Raw genomic sequence first — 7,990 nt, 5'->3', positions numbered from 1 at the left:
CGCCGTTTCAGCAGCCAGCACGGCTTGTGTCAACGGCCTGGCCACTATTCAGCGCAAGTGCGGGCCGCTGGTCAGCCGCTGGCGCGGGCGTCGCGACGAGAGAGTGGCAGAGGTCGTTGCCACGGCGCCCGAGCCTCTTCTTCCGAGCTCGTCCCCCTCTCGTCCAAGCCTCACACCCGACTTGATAACGTATTGTTTCGCGTTCTTTCGAGCGTTCGCCAAGCGTTCCTCTAACCCCTTGTCGTTCGCTGCTTGAACTTGACGCGGTGAACTCGCGGTCTTGGTCCTTGCACCAACGTCGATGACATCGTTTCTTCGATCATCGATCCGTAAATGGTAGTACCGAGTAATCGATTCAGTGATCGTTGATCGATGGTACTAAGTGTTAGAGCCTCGGTGTGAGCTGGCTGATTTTCAAACTGTCACAGTAGATCGTAGTATATGAAATTTCTGATTTTTTGACCATTTATGATCTTAGTGAATTGTACGAAGGATGTACTTGTGTATACAGTCTTGAGAATATACGGGTATATCGCGTGAACGTTATTTGAACACATTGCAGAGAGATTGGTGTTTCGTGTGGATCGTATGTTGCAAATTTGAATGCAGATCTTAATGATATTGTTAATATATTAGGAGCATACATTTTGTTTATCATACGAGGTACGCGATAAACGTCGTTTCTTCAAGTTTTTATTCCGTGCCCTGTTTTCTGTCTAATTTTGAAGATGATATAGAAATCATTTTAGGACTTTTGAGCGGAGATTAGGTGTTTTTATAAATTACAATGCTCGATAACTCAAGAATAGCATAATTACAGCTGCTATTCGATCGATCTAACAACTAAACGGAGAACTGTTTTATGCTATAGAAGAACTAACTTAAAAGGAGTAAATACATCGACGTGGTAGATTAATGTAGAAATTGTTTCGCATTTGGAATAATTCTTCGAATTCAGAAAAATTCTCAAGAAACACAGCATGCTTTAAAGTGGTTCAAACGACGATGATCGCCGCTATTCTCGCAACTTCGCATCTTCGGTCTTCGATGTGATAAATTCCTCAAAAGTAGCTAAAATTCCAAGAATATCATTCTTCTACTACGAAAACGCGAAGAAATCACATACGATACGCGTACACCTTATAATTTCCATTCGATTACCCCTAAAGCAACCCTTCAAACGTCTAATCCTCGAGAAACTATATACACGGGATTTTCCAATCGCGAAAACCAAAGTTACAGTTTCGTTTGCTTGATCTGCATTTACTTTCTCCCGGGTTTATTCGGTTTCTTTCTTGGAGCGCGGCGAATAGTCGCGTTTCTGTTTAGAAAGTGGGGAAATTGAAACGCAACCCGGGATAAAGAAAACGTTTAATCAATTCGTGAAAAAGGCGACGGGTGGAGGAAAAAGAGGCGGCTGGTTGCAGCTGGAGCGAGCGAGAAACGGCGAAAGGGGCTGAAGACAGTGGAAGAGGGACGAAGCGGGCTCTGGGCACCGCGTGGCAACGACCTCCGGTAACTCTCGCGCTTTTTCACCGCGAACGAGTTACGGGGACGCGAGATTTTTCTCCACGGCCGCTGCTCACCGTTAATAACGCGAACGTGAGAATTGCGTCACCGACTATCGCGTTCGACTCGGAAACCAAATGTATTTATAGGTGAGTCCACGCGTGTGTCCGCTCGTGTGATGCTTCGGATCGACGACGAGATTAATAATTGGTTTGTGGTATTTATTTGTTCATATATTTATTTATTATCAGTTTATCATTAGGAAAAGAAAAATTCGTTTAGCGAATTTTTAGCGAGAAAATATACGAAGCAGGCAGGACAGGTAAGATAATAAAACACGAGATAAAAGAATAAAATATAATAAGTAAGAAGAAGTAACCAGGGTATACGACTAAGAATTAAGAAAGAAAAGATATAAAATCTGTCTTAAGGAGGATCTTAGAGATCCCATAGGTTGACTAAATATTGTATATCGATTTTTCGATGGATAGAGTTAATGAAATTCGTCGTGTTATCAACACAGCTATGGTATGCATACGCGGTTCGATGTTGCTCGAACGAAAGCAATTATTTCACGTTCTTCTGGAAGTTACATTTATGGAAGCTAAATATGCGATTGAAGGACAAGTTATAGAACCTCTAAGAATTTTATATACGAACGTAATATCGCGTATGATTCGTCTATAGAGTAAGGGTTAAAGATCCAAGCCCCTAGTAATATGATCGTTGTTGCGGAAAGTAAGTGGTATACATCTGCCAGGCAATGTTGAAAATTTGTATCGAACACTCTCTATGTCTCTCGTGCGAGATTTACAATATTCTAAGATGTCCGGTCAATTGACAATGAGAGAAAAATAAATAATTCCAAGAGTGTTTTTTCTTTTAGAAATTTAGATATCCTATGAATTAGATCTAGAGATTTATAGCCACGAGAAACAATGTTTCCGTAGTGTGTTTTAAAAGTAAGATCGGATAAAAAAATAATGCCAAGATCTTGTGACATTGCTCGATACATTAAGCATTTCTCCATTAACGATATAATGAAATATGAAATTATTTTCTATATATTATTATCGAACATTGTTAATTCAAATGGTGGAAGAGATAGATATATAATCTCGTGTTTACGAATCACACGCAATTTGTTAATAGTAATTACATTCCTGTTGAAATAAATTAACTACGAACAATAATACAAGCAGTGGTACGGAATTGAAAAATAAATAGAATGTATTATTCATTACTTTTCGATCTTATCTCCAATGATTTACAACTTTTTATAATAACGTAATTTTTCTTATCAATTCAACTATCAGTACAATCGTAGACGCAGTCTTTAACACTTTTGTCCCCCATAGGAGACTTCAGCCATGTGGATCGCGTGAATCAGCTCATCGAATACATGATACATAATATTTTAGTAGGCGAACAAAAATCTCTGCATAGGCTCTGTTTATTTATATTCATAAAAATCTATGCACAAACTCTGTTTGTTTAGTTAATGCTTATTATTATTCAGAAAAAATTTTGATTTCCATAAATGCCCGCAGTCTAGGCACTAATTAGCTATTATGTTTTTCTATCAGTTGTACTTTACACGAAGAGCATACCGGTATCGATATACTCGATCGATGTATCATCGAGGCCGACAGGCGGGCCAGTTAATACGGATCACCGATCGCTGGTCACGGGTCAAAGGTTCGACGGTCCTGTGAACGCGGCATAATCGTCTGCCGGCAAGCGGGCGGCGGTGTTCGAGCAGGCGCAAATGTGACCTAATACGGGGGCAGTCACCTCTGCTTGCTCCATAGTGGCACGTTTGCGAGAGGGTTCTATTTGTATCTCGTTACTTCCGAACAGCCGTTTCGACGACATCGCAGAACCATTTATCATGAACTTCGATCTTCTGTCATTGGATTTCTTTTCTTTTTTTTCTTTCTTATTAATAGAAACTCTTCGCGCATTCTGTGTAAATCGAACAATTAACATTTGACGTATTTCGCGGTGATCGCGAAAAAATACATCTATTTTAAGCTCTTTCGCTTAATCGTCATTTAGTACGTTTCATTTAAATGTAAAATTCTTATATTTCGATTTGAAATTAAAATGAAATATCCTATATTCGCATAATTGAACTGTCAATGCGATTCATATCTTTATGCAAACATAAATAAAAAAATGAGGTTTAAATGCAATACATGGAATTTTCCATATTTTCATACTTTTTCTTATTCTCATAATGCGGAATAAACGTTCGTAGTCTGAATATAACAGGACGACGACATAGAAAAGTGTCTTTTTATTCGACTGGCGAGAAACGCGTTGCTTCGAAGAATTATTAATTATTAGAGAGAGAAAAAAAAAAGAAAATTCAGTATTTAGGATTACTCATTATATCTGTAGAGACGCCTGTTTGGGGTGAGGGAATCATCTTAGGAGGGGGCAACACGAATTCTGTCAGTCGCGAATCGGCACTCATGCGAATAAGACGGTATTCTATCTATTCGGACTATCGTTTTCAACGTATTTCGTGTCTGCCTGAAACTTTCGTTGTTTGTTATTTCGTTTCATTCTGTCAATTCTACTTTTTCTAACATACTACTGCGTGATAAAACTGTTCAAACACGATAAAAGGAATTAAATCAGATTTAATTAGATCCGTATCGATATGTAACTTATTAGTGGTATTCCGGTACTTGAAAAGGGTCAAGTTTAATAATTGACGAGCAACGACCATTGCAAATCAAATTAACACGTGTCACGTGTTTCGTAGGAAAGGCAGTTTCGTTTCTTCTTTCCCAAGCAACTTTCCAATTACTTCATAATTGCTTGTCTAAAGAATCGTTTCAGATCAAACATCATTATTTATTTCGTTAATTCCAATTCCCATAACCAGTACAATACGTTAAAGTTCTTCTAAATGCAAAACGAACAAACAAACAATTACATGACCAACCCAACATTTTCTTTATATTCGAACATCGACGATATTTCAATGACCTGAACCAAAGAATGTTCACTGGCTACAAAAATTATTTATATTCGCTATAACCAAGTATATTAAATTCCGTGCCATTAGTACCTTCGTATAACTGCGAAAAATTGATACTGTGAGAACGAAATGTATGATCTGCTAGACAAAAAAAAAAATTAAAAAAAAGAAACGCTTCGTTGGAAAATAAATACGGTATGTACAAATACTGTTTGTACGTATTATATAAAATGGACCAGCTTGATAGAGGCAGTAGAAAGAATAGCGTCGTCTGTCGTAAGTAGAACGTACAACGCGTGTGCGTGGAGTTGGCGATGTGACGTCGATTTTCAGGCGATCAGCTCCGGCATTCGATACACTTGTGGTTTCAATTAACGTGGATAGGCAAAGAGGCTATCGTGGAAGTCGTTCGTGACACGATTACAGATATCACGTGATTTTTGTCGAGACCCATTTGTCGATTGAACCGCGACGAACACTCGCAATTATACGGTCTACCGTTCGAAAACGAGTTGCCAGTTCGTTCACCGTACGTTCTATGGCCCTCTATTTCCTCTCACAGGAACTCTCTCTCTCTCTCTCTCTCTCTTCTCTTCCTTCTTCCTTGTCCCACCCTGGCCACGCTGGAGTACTTAACATACTGCTCTCGATACATTTTTAGGCGTGCTCTCAAACGTATTTTACGACGAACGAACGAGCATGAAGGGGCGGACGTGTAGCATGCGCCAGCCACACGCTTCTCTCGATCCTTCGTTCGCTGCGAATTTCCTTTATCTTCGCTTTTCTCAACGAACTATCGATCTTTGGTACCAGCGAGCGAAATGGTATTCGGCGATCGAAAGTGATCGACTTTTTGCGAATCGCGCGCTCCATCGAAGTCAGGTCGAAGAAATTGCTGAGAAACCGCGAAAGAAAGGAATGATCCATTTCGAGTGTCACTTTCCTTCATATTTGTATCTTGTAATTTGATCGTACGTAATCTACGATATGTAGCTTGTTTGAACTTGGTGACGTGTTATTTATGGTTATATCTAGGTTTCAGAAGATCATAGATCGTCAGAGCCTGGAAAATGATTTACGAACGAATGTGAGATATAATTTGCAATCTCTCTTGTGTTGATACCGCGTTGTTTATACCGTTTAAGTACTTTCATGCTAGCTAACTACGAATAACAGAGTATTTTATTCTGCTAGAATATTTATCACATTCTCTTTATATTCTATTTATCGCGAAGCTACAACTTCGCTAGTGTCGTAATCGGACGAGGTAGATAATTACAAATTCTAGAATGAATATGTAAATAAATTCTTCTAACACTGTCTTTCTGCTATGAAATCTACGCAGTTGCGTGATTTACGAGCGTTATCTAATACAAATATGCCCAGAGGCCTGTTCCACTTCCATTACCGCCACCCCCTCCCTCCGAAAAAAACGAAAGTGACTTTGAAGAAGCGAAACACCCAAACAGTATTCGAACAGAGAAAAAGAGCTCTCTTAAAAAATTCTTCGAAAGAGCCATCAAATCCTATGAACCGATTCATCTGGATTGAAAGGAGGTATAAACAAAAAAATAAAAAATAAAAAAGCAGAAAGAAAGACAAAGAATGGAAGCGTATAGTATAACAAACCCTGAACCCGACTCGCACGTGTCAAAATACCTCGAGCGCGTGGTTTCCGGAGAGCAGCGAGGAAGGCGAACGATAACGAGGGCGCCGTCATCGCGAATTTACGTTCCTGCCGTGAATTTACGAGCTACAGGGTGGCGCAATTAGACGGATTAAAAGCACGACCGAGACGGGGGATAAATAAAATCGCGGCTGCCGCACGGAGAAGGAATAATGTCACGAGAGGAAAGAAGAGAGAGAAAAAGAGAGTGAGCCGACAGCGAGAACGTGTGTAGAAGCGTGTACAAGGGAGCAACGACCGCGCCAGTCCGCAGATTCCGAGCAAGGAACTCTGCGAGTTTCGCGCGTCCACTTACCGTACGCCATACGTACGTACAGTGTATTCAAAGGGGGCAAAAGGTACGTTTTTGGGAATTTATTAGATGAGCAGATTTTTTTCACAATTATATTTACATAGTAGAAGCGTTGAAATTAATAATAACGTTCTGTAAATATGTACAGTATTGATCACTGATAGGAAAACTATGATGCGATAGTCGAAGAGGTCCGGCGATTTTCCGATCAAATTGTATTGTACCATCTTTCGAGATCTTGAGAAGTTGAATAATTTAAGGATTAACGATGATAGGAGAATGGATGGATGATCGATACGGTAAATTTTCGAATTTTATGGGAAGAGTTCTTATTGCGTTACGAGAAGTATTGTTTAGGTATGAGAAAAGGAATTGTGATTTATTATAGCTTTTTCTTATACGATTAAGACTTACATCGATCGATAGTGCAGCGATAACTTGCGATGCAGTGACGATAAATAGAATGAAATTTGAATGGTAAAGTTTAAAACGCTGAGAAACGAATACATGGATATTTACATACACCTGAGATACTTATATAAACTAATTCGAGAAAGTTGCAGGAAAAGTGAAATCATATTAAGCCATATTCTATTTCCTGTCCGAGGGATACCACAAATGAAAAATCGCGCGAACATATATAATTACTTGAACGTATTTTTTCAATGTTACGCTTAATTACTACGAAGTTTCTATATTACGTTCTCAGACACATGTGTCGATCGCGACAGATTCGTGTGAATCGAGTACTCGTGAGACATAAAAAATATAGTAACGTTAAGACAAAAAGGTTGTATAGAAAATGAGTATATAGAAAGACACTCACCCGGTATATCGTTTAATTTCTGTTAACGTCGGAACGTCTGGGCAATTTCACGATGTATCGCAATCAACCACAAATAATTAGAATATCCAACGTTGTAATCACACGTAATTTATCATGAAACGATTCTCACGTACTGTAATAAATTAAATACACATATTTGTCAGTAAACAAAACTTACAATCAATATATCAAATCTATGCGATTCTCAATTTCACGTTTTACCATAATTAAATACAATCAACATTACGATCAGTCGGTTAATTACAAAATTTCTGTGATATCCTATATTACTGTTTACTACCAATTACTTTATTATAAAATCATTTTCATAAATAATAATAAATTTAGTTTATCGCTAAACCAGCTTCATACCGTACAATATAACAACATAGTATTAATAATATAAAATCTACAGAAAGTTTCTAAAATCGCATATTTACCATGATACACCCACGCACACATTATCCTTGCGATCAAAATCCATACGATTCGTAAATTCATAAATTCATCCATCATTAACCCGATGCAGTGATCCAAATTATCATTCGACTCCGGAGGAAACGTCTTTTCACTCGTCGTCGGTCGGCCGGAAATTGGACCACGGTAACGACACGGAATTTCTCGCGTAGTATCGCGAGCGTAATCGCGAGGCGCATGACGCTACCGTAGCTCGTATTCGAACGC

This window comes from Bombus impatiens, unplaced genomic scaffold (genome assembly GCF_000188095.3).
Source record: "Bombus impatiens unplaced genomic scaffold, BIMP_2.2 scf_0060, whole genome shotgun sequence".
In the NCBI taxonomy this organism is placed as follows: domain Eukaryota; kingdom Metazoa; phylum Arthropoda; class Insecta; order Hymenoptera; family Apidae; genus Bombus; species Bombus impatiens.
The sequence above is the reverse complement of the archived record's forward strand: the minus strand, read 5'-3'. Positions refer to the sequence as shown.